The sequence below is a fragment of the Pseudopipra pipra genome, chromosome 5 (genome assembly GCF_036250125.1).
Source record: "Pseudopipra pipra isolate bDixPip1 chromosome 5, bDixPip1.hap1, whole genome shotgun sequence".
In the NCBI taxonomy this organism is placed as follows: domain Eukaryota; kingdom Metazoa; phylum Chordata; class Aves; order Passeriformes; family Pipridae; genus Pseudopipra; species Pseudopipra pipra.
Window position 1 is genome coordinate 16345936 of NC_087553.1, and position 18042 is coordinate 16363977.

Here is an 18042-nt window from a genome sequence, read left to right on the forward strand (position 1 = left end):
ACAGAAGAACTCTGCCTGGCCAGAGATCTATCTGGATATCAAACCTGAAAATGCACCTGGGGCTTGTCTTCCTCAGATATCATAATGACTAATAAAACCAATATAGTCTAAACTAGTCAGTGGATAGCATTCTGCACTTAGGTTTCCTTTGAACTGTATTCCCAGTGACAACCGGTGCAACCCATCAGAAGCAGAGAGATTGTCTAGAAGTTACAGATGAGAATTTAACAAGCAATTATTTGATGATATGCATGAAGGATTCAAGGCTGCTCTTACTCTATGAGGCTGCCTTTCATTTCGTCACTGGAGCCAGTAAATCCACACCAAAAACCAGGTCTGAAATTACTTTCTGACCAGAACTACTTTATCTCTCATTTTTTGTCTTCTACTTTGTGTTTTTATTCTGTCCTTACTAGCCATGTGTTTTACCTATTAGTATATAATTTTTCAGTCTCAACAGTTTCATGGAGGGAGAACAAATATACATGTTTTCTGAGTCTGAATTTTGATCTTAGTTAGTCCACAAAGTTTATTACCAAAATATTACCAAATGCATGTATACAATTTTAATCTACCAAGACAAACATAAATTTCAATAACAAATTTTTTCCACAATGTACAAAATATACCCTACATTGTCTTAGGCCATTTGGCACAATTTTGGTTATTGTTTTTTCCTCAAGTATAAGTTTCAACTGTCTATTTTTTGGCATACAGTTAATGTGTCCAAGTGTTACTGTTTTAAAAATTACCTACTTAGTTTATCTATAAATATCTTAAGCATACTAAAATATCATAGGAAAGAACATATTAATAAACCCCTGTTATTGAAAAGAAAATAAAAATAGTTAGAAAGTTAAATTTTCAGAACTTCGATTTTTTCCTCAAATAAAACACTTTAGAAAAACAACTGATGTGTTCCTTTGATATTTTTCAGTATGAAAGTATTGCATAACATACAAAGTTATCTATAGTAGTTTTAAGGATGTTGGATGGGGGAAAATTAAATTATGAAATGAAAATTAAATTATGAGACATCTTCCATTAGTACAGAAATATTCCCAGCAATGCTATTTATATAAAATATATCCCTCCTGATAATCACATCATAAACAAGACAGCTACTTATTGCCTTTTTTATTAAGTTAATTTATTATTGCAGACTTACAGACAATAGGCTCTATAAATGTGCAAGTAAGACTGTGGAGGTACAGATATATACTATCTAAAACAAATTATTGAAGAATTTCAGAATATGATTGTCCATTACTGCTAATTGGTACATCCTGAAATGGTATAATGAAAGGCGAGTAGATATTTTTTAGCTTTAAATTAAGCCAGATCTTTTTATATTAAGTCCTTAAAAGCCCAGGATCAGTGCACCAAGAATTTTAAAGAAAATGTCAACCAGCTCTTCTGAGACTGACCACAGCATCCTGTAGACTGTATCTTTAATGCACAGAGGCTGATTGCACCCTCAGGAGAGGGTAATAGTGGAGTCACATACTCTCTCTGTGGAGCAGTGAGCCCCAAGGATATGTGATACAGTTCTTACCACTGATCTGTCAAAAAGACTTCTTAACTGCACTGATCTCGTCAAAGATGGGATTTCCAAAGCAGGTGGGTTAGACTGACTACCTAAGTCTCACTGTGATTCATTGGACCTTGCTTCTTTGATTCTTAGAATCATAGAATCATAGAATCATAGAATCAGCCGGGTTGGAAGGGACCTCCGAGATCATCAAGTCCAACCCTTGATGCACTACTGCTGCGGTTACTAGACCATGGCACTAAGTGCCACATCCAGTCTCTTTTTAAAAATCTCCAGGGCCGAAGAATCCACCACTTCCCTGGGCAGCCCATTCCAATGTCTGACCACCCTCTCTGTAAAGGAATTCTTTCTAATATCTAACCTAAACCTCCCCTGGCACAACTTGAGACCATGCCTTCTTGTCTTGCTGATAGTTGCCTGATAGTTGCCTTTGAAAGGTCCCATGCCACAATAAAATTATAGACCTTAAATGACCTTTGGATTTTACACAGCTTTTATTAAATCTTCTCATATGATTAATGATGAAGAATGAGAAGCAGTTAAGCAAAACACTTAAAAACACAAGTTATGCAACGTATAATGACCTAGAATTAATGAGTCAGGAATTTTTATGACTATGTCACGCAAGTGGACATCAGGCAAAAAAAAAAAATGCATCTTGTTTTTGAGCATCCATAGGTGTGTTATTGCTTACATCATGAGTTCTTGCTCATTGCAGTATAAAATAAGCTTTTCAGGCATTCTACAGCTACATGTGTATTTAGTGTGGAATTTGGCTGCCTCTAGAAACAGTATGTTCAAATCTGAGGGATAATGTGAATCTAATTCTTGTGTACAGTATTATATTAATTTTCATAAAAAACTCCTCTGTAAAAGGAATTAAAAATTATTATTAAAATTATTTTTATTAAAAATTAAAATTATTATATGGAGATATCTTATCAAGAAAAGTTTCTTATGTCCCTTATCCCAAGAGGATGCTTACATTCCCTGTAACTGTGAATTAACCTTTCATTAACCCAGGGACTAAATCTTTCTTGACACATTCTTTGCTAAGGCTTTGAAACCAGGGGTCAGAAATCAGCAGACAGCAAAGAAAAAACAAGAAAAGATATGGAAGCAAATGAGGTGAAAAGCAGCAATGCCACATAATTCCTGGCTAGTCTGATATCTCACTGTTTCAACAGTGTGTATTTTCTAATCAAGAGAAATACAGCAGATCTTACGATTCAGCATACACCTAATAGAAGGTCACAGAAAACTGTTAGTGAAACTAGAGATCATGAGGATTATTACATGAGTAGCAAAGCAAGCAAAAAACAGGCTGAAAGGAAGATATTTATATTGCATTGAAATGGGAACTACTGTGCTAGAAGGAAGATTTATTACAATCCCGGAAATTTTTTCTTTAATTAGAGTACCTGTTAAAAAAAAGAAGTATACTAATGGCATTTGCTAAAGATATGAAGAGGTCAAGGGGAATTACAGAATCACAGAATGGGTCAGGTTGGAAGGGACCACAGTGGGATTATCTGGTCCAACCTCCCTGCTCGAGCAGGGCCACCCCAGAGCACATTGCACAGAATTGCACAGCAAAGGCTGACAGATCAGATGGATTTCCCTTAGATCTTAATTTGCACACACCTGTTAAAGCTCTCATGCACTTTAAAAGTCAGTATTTTTGCAGAGTCCATTCATTTTGTTGATTACATGCCTTAAAGACAGTAATGACAGAAATAAGATGAAATTTTGTACTGTAAAATGAAAAATCCTCCACTGAGAAATTAATAATTAAAACAGAAGAGTTACCAGATACAAAATACAAAGGTGTTCAAAAATTTGTAGGCATCAGTGGATCAGATGGTGATTCTGAATTTACTGTCTCTCTATAACTTCTGCTGTGATGAGGGATGGAAAAAAGAAGGTATTTCTGAGTCAATCTGACAGTAGATATCCTGTCAAGGTGTTAAGTCTTGACACTCAGATGAGGCACTAGCAAATTGTATTTTGGAGTTCAGATTCTCCAAACAAAATAAAGAAGGAACCAAAACAGACTAATTCATTGCTCAAAAAAAAAAGGCTGCTCAACAATTTGAAGGAATAGAAAACCTTTAAGTTTTAATTAGATTTAATTTAATTAACCTTTGATTTAGGCAGCTGAGTAAATTTCTAAAGCTGCATGGGCTAAACACGAGAGAGGGAGAAGACTAATTTATGTTAATTAATATTGGTCTGGAGAAAATAGAAGCTAAGTAACTACAAACACAGTTTTATTGGCAGATTCTAATACTCAGAGTACAGACTTTCTGAAATATCTTTCCTACAGTGGAATCTAACTGATTTTAAGTGAGAATTTGGTATGTATGTGAAAATGCTATTGATATGTTTACCTGTATCAGCAAGGGACATCACTAGAGGACCCAATAGGTCTGCTTAAATCCACTGTTCATTGAAAAATTAGTCATTTCACTGATTGCTCTGAGGCAATTTGGAAGCAGCAAAGTGATACGTTATGTACACTCAGCAAAATGATTTAATTTCCCTGGTGCCCCAGCGTTTGTACAGCACATTCTCTCAGTTTCAGTAATATTTTTGAATAATTAAATTTCTCTAATAGCTGCAAGAATTTATAAAATATCTTCATTTCATTAATTTAGCACCCAGTGTAGAATTTTAAGCAGCAAGTATTACCAAACTTCAGTGGTTTTGCAGATGTTGTGATGAGAAGAACTACAGTGAATTGAAGCATATTTGTTAAAGTAACATGTAATTAGTCACACCCAATTACATTTGTTTGTTTTGCTAGAATTGGAAAAAAAACCCATTTCAACAGCATGAGAAGTACTTTAGATGATCTTTTATGCTGTCTTTGTAGAGGATGTTGTCTTCCATCCTCTTGGCTCTTACCTGTCCTTGAGAATTTGAATTCTTTTCCAGCTTCTTTTTACCCTCCACTCTGGCTCCCTGTCTTCTGACACCACAAATAAATTTCTGTCTACCTCTTTCTGACCACAACTGAAACTGTTTTTTTTTCCAGCTGCAGTGGTTTTTTTTGAACATATTGGTCACTCCTAAGGTTTCACCTTTTTTAACTTCTGTACCTGACTGTGAACCTTTGCCTATTGAAACTGCTGGTGGGACTGAGACGGAAAACACAGAGATTTAGCACTGTGTAAACAGAGAGAACTTTCAGTACACTTCCTCTGAGCCAAGGTTTCCTAAATGCTGCACATCAGAAAAGGGAGTTTAATGTGCAGTAAATTGGCTTTCTTTTTTTTTTTTCACATGGTACATTTTTTACTTTATTCAAGAGGAGAGATGGTCGCTTTTAGTGCAGTTCCCAGCCACTACTTTATGATACAAGAAAAATGAAAGTCACTTATTGCAGAATCACAGAATAATCAAGGTTGGAAGACACGTTCAAGATCATCTAGGCCAACTGTCAATCCAGCACCACCATAGTCACCTTTAATCCATATCCCTAAGTGCCACATCCAGTTCCACCTCTTAAACAGTTCCTTGTGGTACTATTTTTTAGTGCACAAAGCATACCACAATTATTAATTAGACCTCATCTGTCAAACTTAGCTGGTTTCAGGGACAGGAAGCAATGGGTTATGACTGGAAAATCTCAAATAGTTGGACATAGAAACCTTACATGCACAACACCCTTAAGAAAAAAAGACTACAAAAATGCTAACCCAGTGAGAAAGTACATATTTGTGTGCTGTGTACCTGTGTTTGTGTTTGAACATATGAATGCATTTAGGCTTATCTGTAGTTAAAACTTGCATTAGTATCTAAATAAAAGTATGTCCTCTTATTCATTAGCCTTGTATCTTGTTTTCAGAATTGTCCCTACTTTTCAATTAATTGAACATTTCTTATTTGATGTAGAAGGTCAAAGAATAAAGCCATGAAATAATTGAAACCAACACCATTTTTTAACAAATAACAATACTCATTAACTGGAAGAAGGTCATTATACTGTGTAATTCCCTGCTGCTTTGTTATTTGAATGATCAGTTATTCAATAATGAGATTTTAGAAATCCTACAAATTGTACGGTGTTTACTAAAGCAAGCATGAAGTGTTTAGTTTAACTGACATACAAAACTATAATATTTCATCATAGTTAGAGTTATTTTGTAACATCTGCATATCAGGATCTTGATGCTTCATGTATGATCAACACATCTTTAAAAACAGGCAGAATATAAACTGAGAATACAAACATAATCCTGGAGAACTTTTCATTTTAAATGTCAGTCAAATACAAGCAAAGGTTAAAGGGACATAAATCCATTTTTGAGTTGACAACAGGCTGCTAAGTTTAAGCTGCATAAGATCACATTTATGCCTAATACAATGAACTTGCACTGTTTTTTGAGAAACAGTTTGTTTATCTCTGGGCCCTGCCCATGGTCCAAAAGTGGCCATTACCATCTGCTTTATTAAATCCTTCTCAAGCTGTTCCATGTGGAAAAAGTCATATTCAAGTGTACTGGGTCATTTGTTGGAGACACATTTTCATCTAATAGGTCTGCCGAATGTGCCTCTGATAACAGGGTTTACAGGAGACACTGCTTCATCCTCTGAGGCTTGAGAATCACCATTGATAATTCCTTTGCATTATCCTTCCCTGATGCTTGGCATGTTCCTCCTGGCCCCAAGGAGGAAGGAATGGTTGTGGACCAAGGAGTCACCCTTGCTAAATTCCCCTCTCCTCCCCTCAGTTCAGAGTGGATGTGTCCAGACTGGACACTATTTAGAGCGATATTTGCCTTTATGCCCATTCTACTGATCTTTATGCTTACTCACCAGAGGCCCTCACTGTCACATCCTGCGTGACATCTTCCCTTTTTATTTCCTGCATGTATGGTGTGTGACTGCACACACAGTCCCTAAAAAAGGTTCAAAGTGCCCTATGTATGCACGCAGGATTTTAGTGGTAGGCATGACACTGTTCTGTCTACAGCTCTATGAAACTCTATGAAGCTCTATGGTGGTCATATTCTGTTCATATTCTTCTCAGCTCATAACCTTAAGATCTCCTCTAGCCCATGAATCAGTCTGTCAAGGATGGGGCAAGCAAGACACTGCCTGCCAGAAGCACCACAACAGAGAAAGAAAAGCTGCTTCCTGAACTCCTGGGATATGCACAAAGATTTGAAACATGACAGCTGCCCTAGGTTTTTTATTTATTTCAACTTTGAATTATTATTTGCCCCAGATAGTGTAGAAACTTTTCTGCAATCACTAAAAACAATTTTAGTAGCATAATGTACTAAGAATGTATAGGATACTCTCAGGCATATTTTGAGGACAACAAGGTGAACAGGAGAGCTCTAGAATGGCTAGAATAAATAAAAGTTCACATGATCTTATCCATACAACTGATTCCTGGCAGGGCCCAGAAAGGGTATATTCCCAAATGATTTCCAAGTTTCATTTCAGAGGAAGCTAATTTAATGACAACAAAAGAGAACTTGAGAATGCTTTCAAAATTACACAGTGTTGCTGACCATGCATTCAGTATTTGGGCTGGTTGCCTAGTACCAATTTATTAAGATGAATAGACATACTGGAAAACACCAAATATTTAAATTCCCTCTAGAGACCTCTAAGATTGCTCAAACTCCAGGCAGAGAGCATTATCTACTCTCTATGTCCTTGTTTATCCATTAAAACATGCAATGAAAGAAGTAGAAACCCTGTAGTAGGAAGATTTGTCAGTAAGAATAGCAGAAATCAAATTAAGGGGTCCCAACCCAATCTGCCTCTCAGTATAAGTCTCGATTCCAAGCTATAGTTCTGCCTATTAATGCTATATTCATTGATAATATCTTTACAAGAAATAATGAGTCTGTCTCCAAAAATGCAAACCAAAACACAACCAAAAATAAAGAGAAAATGTACTTCATTTAGCCCTTGCTCTGCCTTTCCTTTCCTTTCATCTTGCTGATTAATTGCTTCTATCTCTTCCCCCTTTGCTGACATTTTGATCTCCTGCAAGTCTGTCCACTGCAAATCTCAACAAGTCAGAGGTGCCCCTGGTTGTTTATAGTCAGGTTGCCAAATGGCTGCCCACTCTCATGGCCATGAGCTCTGTGGAGCCCGGGACCTCCTCCTCGGTACTTCTGAGTCAGGGGACGCTTGGATGACTATTTACACCTGGATAACTACTGAGAGTACTCTCCAGTTTGCTTGCTTCCATTTGCTCACCATCCCACTGAAATTACTGGAGTGCTAGGCAGGAACTGGAGTGTACTGTGCCTGGCCAAAATCTTGTATAAGGATGATACTGAGTATAAAACATATAACACACAGAACAGAGCTTAGTTTGATTCAGATGAAGTATTATTTTGTGATATAGCCTAAAACTTGAATCTGAGACACTCGCAGAAGTTCAAATCTCTTCACCAAGATGTTTCAGAAGCTTCTCGTATTTTTTTCATTCCAAACAGTCAACAAATACACCAAGCAGAATAAACTTTTTCTCTCAAGGTGAAATCCATAGGTCTAGATAAAAGCCAAGATCATTAAATACTGTTTTGAAGGTTAATGAACATAGATTAGCAGGATGTTGGATAGATATGTGTAAATTTGTTCTTGATGTTTTCCTGCAATGAACTACTAAGGGATATTTTCTTTTGACAGCTCTTTAATGCCTTAGTTCAACTGAATGCAAATCAAGTGCAGAAAGAACCTGTCGTTTTTTTTAAAATTGCTGATTTTCTTCAGCATCCCATTTCTTTACCTATCAGCCTAGTTATTTTTTCTCATGGCGACAGAAGATTTTCTTTGATTACAGAATCACAAAACCACAGAATTGCTGAGGTGTGAATGTACCTCTAGTTTGGGAGTTTTCTAGTCCTTCTCCCTTGCTACACAGTTGAGTTTTGAAAATTTCCAACAATGGAGACTTCACAAAATCTCCGGCAATCTGCCCCAGCATGCAACTACCTTCACAGTAAAAAAAGAGTAGCTGTAATGTTTAAAACAATTTCCTCTGGTTTAGTTTGTGCCTGTTCTACCCTGTCCTTTCCCAGAGCACCAATGAGAAAAGTCCAGCCCTGCCTTCTTTAGTCCCCTTAGTCGGATATTTATATCCCCTGAAGTTTCTCTTCTCCAGGCTGAATGTTCCCATCTATCTCAATTTCTCCTTATACAAGAGGTGTCTCAGTCCCTTAATCACTTTCGTGGCCCTTGACAGGACTCACACCAGCATAATTATGTCCTTCTTGTGCTGATGAGCCCAGCACTGCTCTGAGCACTCCAGATGTGGTTGAACCAACCCTAAGTAGAGGAGAAAGATCACTCCCCTTGAACTGCTGGCAATGTTGTTGCCCACCATTTCTGCAAGGGCACATTATCTCCTTGTGGTCAATGAGTTGACCACAATGAAAAGTCCTCTTTTGCAAAGTTGTTGTACATCTGATCCTATATATATATATATCCTATTATATATAAATATTATAGGTATGTATTTACTTAGAGCATATTTTAGGTTATTGGAGCATTTTAATGTTCCTTTACTTCAGAGAAGTATCTCTCCTTCCAGTAGCTCTCTGCGTCTCATCACACTTCCCTCAGTCACCCTTCTGCTTGTGGAGTTCTTCGGGACCTTCCACAGTTGTCTCAACCCTCTTAAGGAGGAGTACAAGGCTGCCTCCTTTTTGTGGAAGCCTTATTGTAGCATGAGGCTGGGCAACTGTGTATCACTCCCCTAGCCCCAGTCAAGTACTTCAGGACCTAAAAATAAGTGTCTTGGAATCCCATCTGAGTGGGAAATAATATTTTCTCTACCCTTCCTACATTCATATTAGAGAGCTGACTTTGTTCCCAATTAAATACACAAATCACTAGTCAACAAATATAGATTATAATTAAGAAACAAACCTTTACTCTGTCAAGCTGAGGTTTGTGTACACACCTTAACAAATTGAGGCTCACAATCCTAAAGAAGACAGTGCTCTAAGGGCCTTTATTTTGCAGTGAGGCTGGTTGTGGTACTAAAAAGTTCAGTGAGTTCCCCCACATCACAGAGCCCGTCAGTAACAGGGACAGAAGGAAAGTTGGCCCTTTCTGAGAGAAAAAAAATAATTCTTGACAAAGCTACAAGCTTCAGCCTTTTTACACTGTCTAAGAAAGACAGTTTTGAGATTCCTGGGTCTGGCAAAGTTTTGACCTCTATCCTTTTGTGCAAGCTGTAAAGTCCACTTCTCTTGCCTGGCATCTGTGGACTGGTGGTTTGAAGATTTTGAGGGGCTTTTTTATAACCTTTTAGTGACAAGAGCTTTTCAGTGACACAGTTGTTTTGGAAAAACATATCCATTTACTTCAGGGGTTTGTAAGAGGCACTACTTTGCTGCATGGAACTCAGTCTGTTTTTCCTTAATTTAAATATTTTAAGGCACTGGGATTTGCCGTAATATTTAAGATAAAAGACAAAAGAAATGTTATTTCTTACTGTGGCACCCATCACAGACACCTTATGTCACATGTACCATTTGTTATTGGTCAGGGGACACTCAGGCATGTCCCTTGCAATTACTAAATTCCCTTTTCCAAGTAGAAATAAATCCCTCTTTATTTATTATGAGACACACTTAGAGAGTTTGAATTTGTAGAATTCTGACCTATGTGAATAGTCTTCTGATTTCCTTTAGGAAAAAGAAAATGGTTGTTAAATTAGCTGCGGGTCTGTCAGCGGTGATCACAATGCAGGGACACATTCTGCAGCAGTAGCACAATGAATGCTTGCAAAACCACCTGAGACCTGCTAAGATTTCATTCCAGTTCATGCAGAGAAGTTAGACTTTTTCCTTTTATTTCTTCCATAATAATTCAGGAACAGTGAGAGCCTGTACAGGGTGTCAGTTCTCAATCAAATAAAGTTGAACTAAAGTACACAGAGCTTGCATTTTCATTATGAATTTTCAGGTTCTCCTAAAGTGCAGAAATCGTAGTGTTTGATGGAACAAAACAACTATAATGACTATTATTAAGATTGTTAAGTCTTATTATTATGATGGCACGCAAGGGCCCCAGTCAGGATTGAAACATCTTCTTCCCCTCTCTGCATCCTGCTTGAGGAGACATAAAATAATGCAGAAATGATGTCTGACAGAAAGGACTTGCTGCCTATCCAATACCTGTCTCTCCTCCAACCCACTTCTTACTTACTATTCAGCATGCTGTGAAAAACACTGACATACTCTTGTAACCCCTCACGTGATGATTATTTCTCAGTGTGCTTGTTTTCTTCACCGGTTTACTTTCATCCATTTTTTGCATCCCCATTTTGGGGGACCTACATCCGTTTCATACTCACTTGTAGCACTGATTTTCCATTTTTTCTTAGCCCCTTTCTTTCCTCATCCTACTCGTGTAGGGTCTTCTGTGTTTCATATTTCTTTCTTTTATATTTTCTGTGCCACGTCCATTGTGTTAGATTGGCGAGACAATCTTCAGACCAAACAGAAATTGGAATTGCCTATCTGACTTTTCTCATGCTGTGCCAGTATAAAAAGATTAGATTAAGAAGGGATGACACCGGGAAATCAAGAAGAGCAATGATCCAGTCTGATCCTGATGTCAATTCATTGCTCCACGTTCACTTAATTTTCCTCATCTGCACCATCCTGTCATCCCCTGTGGGTAATTTACAACACCGTGTTTAACTTTTCATCTAGGATCAGAGTGAGTGAAAGCAGGGAGATTCATATTCTGTAAAACCTGCACCACAGTCATAATTAGCGTGGCTAATATTTCACTATCTAACAGTCAAACGAAGAAGTACTATGCTCCTATAGACACCTCTGATACAAGAACAGAAAAGACAGATGCCCAAAACCCAACTCCTGGAAAAGTCTTGTTCCTTCCTGTCATCCACTGCCCCACTGCCCTACTACCCCTGGAAATCCTGCCCCTTCAACAGACAAGCTGTCTGTTTACTTCACCTCAGCAGTTCTGCAAAACATCCTCCCTCCCATGTTTGCATGTTGTTCTGTGTCTCATCTGTTGCCCTATCCAATTTACCCAAACGTACATCAAAAAGAAAGTCCCTCCCCATTTGAGACAGAGGGTCACCATTTTGTTTCACCTCCCATGTTTCAATTAGATTACTGAATCACAGTATGCTCGAGGTTGCAAGGGACTTCTACAGGTCATCTTGTCCAAATCTCCTGCTCATCCCATCAGGGCCAAAGGGGTGTGCCATTTGCTAAGTATTCCCTAACCTAATCCTCTTCCAGTGCTCTAGTGGGAACTCTTTGAGAACTCTGGGTCAGGAGGGGATAAACCCAATGCTGATTTTCGTCTTTTATATACTCCTGAAATTAAGATTGTCAAACTGTCTGGTAGAAAACAGTGCTGCAAGATAACAACAACAATGCAGCTCAACGCAACACCTTGAAGAAAGGAATGATGGATTTGGTTACAGCAAAAGATATTTCAGTCTCCCACACTGAGGCACCAGTACCTCCAGTGGCAGGATGTGTGTGAGCAGCCTGCAAGCCCTCAGGCACTGGGACACTGTACCCAGGCAGCCCGGCCAGAGTTGCTCACAGTGACACGAAAGTTGAGTTTTTGAGCCTCTCCCCACACTACCTGGGGTCTTACTAAGGAGTAAGAAACCACTGAGGAGTGTGCTGGTTTGGGATGCACTTCATTATACCCTTCAGATATGCTTCTCTGTCTTGTCCCACGTCTGTCAATCTGTGAGTCATCAGGATTTAGGCACTGCCTCTCTTTCGAGTCCAGTTGCCCTTAGGAATTGTGGGTATATGGGTGCTAGGAAATCGACCTGCTACTGCAGGTGTCAGCAGAGTAAGCCATTTTTATGCCCTGCTGGTATTTTAAGCCTGGATGTCCACATTTACTCTCCATTCATAGACTTTTTTTTCTTTTTTTCTTTTTTTCTTTCTTTTTTTTTTCAGTTTTCCACAGCCCAGAAATCTTTTCTGGGTTTCTATTGTCTAATACATCACAGACACTTTAGTATATGACAAGAAAAAAGAAAAAAAAAAAAGACAGGTAACATGTATGATTCACAGTTTTTTTCTTTTAAACCTCCCATGATTCTGGTGTTATCGCTCTGTACTTTGGTAACATAGCAGGAATGTAAACTCTCTACTCTCCTGGCTCAGAATTACACCTGAACTACAAATGAATGTCGTAGTACCCTTTCTTCTATGCAGTCATTCCAACAATAAATTCTAAGCAGATCCAAACTTCATGCTCTCTATCTCTATTTTATTGGATTTTGCTGAGTTTGTGCTGCACCTTTCCACTTTCTTATTCTCCATTATTCCCATTACATAATCCTTTTGTATCCAAGGCAAGGTGGAAAAAAGCTTGCAAGAAAGCAGAACAGAGACTTGCCATTAATAGGACAGACAGAAAGAAATCTGTTGAGCAATGAAAAATAAGCTTTTCTTTTGCATTTAAATAATATTCTAAATACTCTTTCTGTGAGTTGTCATAATGTTCTGTCATTGACTGTCCTGCTACATATTCATCAAGCGTTACCTCCTGGTTAATCAGAACTTTATTACATATAATAGAGATATCAGCTGCCATCAGATGAAGACCTTGATCCAGGTTTTCTGTGAAGCATTTATAGCTGGAAACAGCAGTTGACTCTCTCCTGAGATTAGCAGCCCAGTGATCAATGTCAGATAGTTAATAAGTTCAGTTCCACAAATCACTGTTATGAGAAAGTCAGGACATTCAATGCAAAACTAAGCTGTGCAAGAGTCAGGCAGGCAAGGTACTTAAGGACACAAAATTCTAAGTTAAAGACAATTAAGGATAAACTGCATAGCAACCAAACTATCACATAGGAAGTTCAAACCGTTTAATAGTCTAGAAGCTTATTTGTATATGATGTTCTCAAGACAATAGTATGATGGTAGAGATTAGTCTGTACTCATTTGAGTGCCTTCTAACTAATTTCAGTAGGACTATAAAGTCATAATTAGGTACAGGTTTAATCATAAATATTCCAGAACAAAATCATTTTAAAGAAAGGTCATGATCCCACCTTTTGACAAGGAAAAAGGATTCAGTGATAATTTTCAACCTGGCAAAAGAAATAACATTTTAATATAACTATTAGAATGTTAAAAAAAGGAAACAAAAGAATCATAGTATTTAAACAAATCATTCAAATGGTTCTGACTACAGGAAAAATATCAATATTTACTGAGGAGAATAATTCAATCTTTTATTCAGCTGTAGTTCTTGTTTCTTTCATAGCTCTTTCTTGCTACCTTCTGTGAGTTGTAAACATCTTGGTTTGCAAGTCAGGTTACAACTTGGCTTCTGTTCAGATCAGCAACTGACCTTTTACTGGCTTCAGAAAAGGGATTTCTACTGCCAAAGCTTCCCACCAGGGGCACAGGAAGTGGATTTTAACTGAAGTTGTGGCATAGACCTGTTTACTCACGGACTGCTGGACTACCAACGTAACTTACGTGCTAAGGAACTTTATTAAGAGAGTATGGGATGTGTTTTTTGCTGATCAGCCTTTTCTCTTGTTTCTCCAAACAGTGCTGCCCCTTGTGCACCTGTTCCTTCTTTCACTGCTGCAGGATAGTGCAGAAAAGGGAACAGAGCAGAAACTTTTGGTAGGGTCATCAGCCTAAGGATAAGGAAACACAAGTGTGCACCCTGTGATGGTCTCACTACTAGGTGTAAAACTGCTGTGTGTTTCTGCCCCCCACCCCTTTGATGCACCATCTCACCCTCTTGCACTTCCCCCACCTCAAGTATATTTGGGTTTGTCCAGCAGCCTTGTGAAGTGAGGGGCTCCAAAACTGGTCCTTTTAATTTTGTTCAATTATTTCCTATTAAAATTTTAAATTTAATTGTTCATTAATATTAAAGAATGTTGTATACACTGCATTCTTACACTTTATTGGATGCACTTATTTTATATCTTATTTATGTATATATTTCTATGACATAGCACACAAATATATATATTATGTGTATCTTTGTATGAATAAATAGTATATGCACACATATATGTTGTGTATATTTGTATATTTAAGCAATAAAGGAAATGAATAGCTAATCAGAGGTCGTTCTGAGATCGGGTGAGTAAGAAGGTTTCAAATATCTCAGAACAATATAGAAAAAAAATATGGACTTTAAGATTTCATTTGTATCTGTGAAAATTTACCGGAGACAGAGACGGGAGAAGAATCCTGTCCATTGTCTGTTTAATTCTCAATTTTGTGAACCTGCTGTGCCACTCTCGGTAAATGAGACATGGAAGCACAAACAAAGGATGTATAGGCAATAAGCCCTTCAAGGTGAGGAAGAATTAGCATAAAAAGGGCAAATTATAGAAGCAGCTATTGACTGTAATAGTTCCCAAGCTTAAAATCAGATGCACGTTCAATGCTTTACAATTCTCATATAAAAGTGTTTACAGTCTTTCAGAGACATAACTGAAAGGAAAAAAAAAAAAAGGAAAGAAAAAAGAAATCTTTAGTCATAAGAAAAACATTTTTAAAACACCAGAAAGGCAGGGATTGGCTCGTTGGAGAAAGAATAATAGAAAATGTGGGTCCTAGTCAATGCTTATTTTTTCTAGGGTAACTTACTTGAAACTAATACTTGCTATGGAGTTACACTGAAACCAAACAAGAAATAATGTCCTATCTCTAAAAGTAACACCAGCAGCACAGAGCAGCTGGAAGTTGGAGAGAGTCCTCAGCATGAGGTCTGCAGTGATCCAGGGACAGAGAGCCTCTCCCTCAATGTCAATGGGTTTAAGTCAAACTCTGGCCAGTACAGAAAGCTGTGACCATCTAATGATTGCCCTGGGGGACAGAGGTACAAGGAGATGGTCCTTATGTGAACTTTGACGACTGGATGTCTGAATGCAACTAGGTGTGTATAAATGACATAATGTAATTTTATTCTCTGGCTGATCAAGTGATATCCCCTGCACCTAAAGTCCTGCATCTATTTGACCTGTTAGACATGGCTCATGGCATTAAATGACTCTCATGAGAGCAGACATGGTGAGGGATTTCTTCCCTGCATCATTATCAAGAAGACCAAAATCTTCTTTTCAAGGACAGCCCTCAACACCCAGTGCAGAAGCTGCTTTAGTAACACTGTAACTGGCCTTTGAAAATATGTTCCTGACTCAAGGACCAAAGCAGCTGCATTCCCAGAAAGTGTTAGATTTCTGTGTAACATATCACAATGACTTCTTATTTCTACTTTTACTATGCGGGCAAAGCAACAGGTGAACTCTAGTTAAAAGCTTGTAGCTAAGAGGAACACAGAGCACCATCCTCTCAGGGTTTTCATGGAAATGTTTTTTTTTTTCCTCAGACTTACCACTGTTACGAAGTGTTACAACTTTCAGGTGAACCAGCCTTTGAGCCCCCTCTAGCCCTAACACGTGCTCCTTAGAGGTTAGTACAAAGAAAATTCAACTGTTACAGATAGTTCTGCAACTCAGGTGAAAACCATGGGAAAACTCAGGTATGTTTTACCTCTTTACAGTGGTTTCCTATACCTATATAGTTTTTTGTTCCTTTTTATTGAAGCAGATAACATCCTTGTGAGAAGTATCTAGATTGCTTTGCTTATTAATGTAAGAGGTTAAGAATAATTACACTTTAAGCATTAGAAATGACAGAGACAGAAGCTATTTTTTCCCAAAGACAATATAATCATTATAAATGATGAGTTTTGTATCGTTATTTCTCAGAAATTCTTTTCAATAGAGGTAATCAAGCATTCTGCTGAGGTATTGCTGTTACAGTTTCTGTCTTTCTAAACCATTGCTAGACAAGAATATAGCAAAATCACCATAAAGCACAAACACATTTTGTTTGCATAGATTTTAAAAAACAGAGGTATCAAAGTCCTATAGACCCAATTAAAAAAATACTTAACATGTGCAAAAGTAAGAGCAGCTGTGCATGCTTAAATTGAGATTTGCAGAACTCTAAATCTCCAGCCACTCTTCCCCCAGCCTGTAGTGCTGCATGCAGTTGTTGTGACCCAAGGACAGGACCTGGCACTTGGCCTTGCTGAATCTCGCACAGTTGGCCTCAGTCCATCAGTCCAGCCTGTCCATATCTGTCTCCAGAGCCTTCCTGCCCTCCAGCAGATCAACAATCCTGCCCCACTTGCTGTCATCTACAAACTGACTGAGAGCGCACTCGATCTCCTCATCTATGTCATTAATAAAGATACTAAACAGGACTGGCCTCAGCACTGATCTTCTGAACTGGGGAACTTCACTAATGACCAGCCACCAGCTGGGTGTAGCTCCATTCACCACCACTCCCTGGGTCCAGCCATAAGCCAGTTTTTTACCCAACAAACAGGGCACCTGTCCAAGTCATGGGCTGCCAGTTTCTCCAGGAGAATGCTATGGGAAGTGATGTCAAAAACTCCACTTAAGACCAGGTAGACAAGGTTCACAGCATTTCCTTCAACCACCAAGTGGGTCACCTTGTCATAGAAGGAGATCTAGTTGGTCAAGCAAGATCTGCCTTTCATAAGCCCACACTGGCTGGGCCTGATCCCCTGGCTGTCCTGTATATGCTGCATGATAATCTGCCCCATGACCTTCCCTGGAACCATGGTCAGACTCACAGGTCTGTAGTTCCCTGGATCCTCATTCTGCCTCCTATTGCCACAGCCAAAGTAGGATTCAGTTCACAGATTAAAATAAGTAAATCAAGGTATTAACATTTGAGCATACACTGGAGCTTGATATTTGAGATCCCATTTTGATCAGTGGAGAGCAAGCTGGAGTCTGGAAAGCTATTCAGTTTGAACTCAAGCGAGCAAATACATCTGAGTGGTCTAATTTTCTAGGTAAACATTGTATTCTTTTTCTGTCTGATTTTCTTTCTAGTAAAGGAGGAAGAACTGCAGTACAGGGGAAAACAATGTGTAGCCAACAAACCATCCCTCAAATCTAGGAGACATTATTGCTTGAGGCTTTATTTTAGTTACCAGTGTTGGAGGTCTCATGCATTTCCTAATTTCCTTCTGAACAATCAATGCTTCCAGAGCACTTCTAGAGGTCTTGTTTTCCACCAAGGTTCAGTAAGAGGGTTGTCTCTTTCTCTCAGATAGACAATATGTTTTTCACTATGACACCTCTTGTAAATGTGCAGTACATGGGTTGATATTCAGTATTTATCTTGAATTTGAAGCTGAGATATCTCTTGAAAGAAGTATTCTGTTATAAACACATCCTATACAAGCCCTGTCTATACATGATTTTGAAATGTCCCTGAAGCACTGAGATGATTCTGCTTCAGAAGGCGTAGCTGTGTCCTGATGCACAGCCATGTACAGAAAACCTGTGGAAACTCCTTCACATGGAAGACTTAGAGACTCTTAACTTCGGAGTTCATCACCACTTACGTGTTCAACACGAAAATGTGGTATCCAACTTTGGAAAGAAAGGAGTGACAGACATGCCTTCAGAAATC

At 38.4% G+C, this 18042-nt stretch overlaps 1 long non-coding RNA gene across 4 annotated transcripts in view; it reads right to left on the reverse strand.

Moving 5' to 3' along the window:
- The window catches only part of LOC135414202 (uncharacterized), a 36753-nt gene extending 22824 nt beyond the window's left edge, over nt 1–13929 (reverse strand). For 2 of the 4 annotated variants that reach the window (XR_010430621.1, XR_010430620.1), the window contains exons 1-2: nt 13764–13929; nt 13602–13640 (exon numbers count right to left, since the gene is read on the reverse strand). This is a non-coding gene — a long non-coding RNA (uncharacterized LOC135414202). The remainder of the gene's footprint in view (nt 1–13601; nt 13641–13763) is intronic. The other 2 variants (XR_010430622.1, XR_010430623.1) reach the window with 2 other exon arrangements.
- Between the last annotated feature and the right edge of the window lie 4113 nt (nt 13930–18042).